The sequence below is a fragment of the Cavia porcellus genome, unplaced genomic scaffold, assembly GCF_034190915.1.
Source record: "Cavia porcellus strain 051 isolate PalLab524CR breed Dunkin Hartley unplaced genomic scaffold, mCavPor4.1 scaffold_2, whole genome shotgun sequence".
Classification (NCBI taxonomy): Eukaryota; Metazoa; Chordata; class Mammalia; order Rodentia; family Caviidae; genus Cavia; species Cavia porcellus.
The window spans coordinates 82532729-82533675 of record NW_026947485.1 but is presented as its reverse complement, the minus strand read 5'-3'; positions in this window follow the sequence as shown (position 1 = coordinate 82533675).

Here is a 947-nt window from a genome sequence, read left to right as displayed (position 1 = left end):
ATTCTCTTTTATGATATTCTAGTTATCACGCTGCTGGTTTTTCTTTTGCTCCAAATGTTAATGATATGAAAAATCCTTCAAAGCAACTGTTTTTTCTGATATAAAACTATTAGCTGCAATATTAGTTGACTGAAATCCTCAGTGTGTTATCATAGAAAAGAAATCTACGTTAAAAGAAAAAAATAATTGGCTTTCCTATGGGTGGGGGCGTACCTTGTACCCTCTCTTTTTTAATAAAATGAATAATTAACCTTATGTTTTTCATTTCATCCCTAAACCAAAACATCACAGCTGCTTCAACACTGTCTAGCTATGCCACTTTCTTTGGACCTGTTAAAGCAGACAGCTAGTGTTTCTTCACAGCTGGGTGCAGGATGGAAGAGGTGTGGCCAGCTCACTGGTATTTGCAGTAGTTCCCCCTCCTCTCTGACATTTATGGAGGTTAGTGTTTAATTACTATGCCAGCTCCTGGGTCTTTCTTTCAGGCACAAACTCTGAGTTGAGACGGTTAGAAAATGTGTAAGGAATGACAGGCTTAAGTCGATGTGAATGACAAATAACTAAGAGAAGACAGAAGCTGGGAGATAAAAGCTCGTTTGGGCTTAAAGCTGACTTATTTTGTGTTTGTATTCTTAAGCAGATTTTGGAACAGAGGAAAGAGAGACAGAATTTTGAAGGCTACTGCCATGCATGAATGAGGATGAATAGGAGAGAAGTTAAGGTCTGCTAAAAACTGTGAATAGGGTCCCATTTGGAAGACACAAACAGCCACTGGAGAAAAGAGTTTCTTTCCATTGCCTGTGTCTGTCACTATCAGACTTTTAAAGATATGTGTCTACGTCAGGCTTACATCAAAGGTTACTTGCTTCAATATAGTTTATGCTGTTATTTGATGTTTTCCTAACTTCTCTCATTCCCAATACAATGGATATTGTTAAAACACAAAG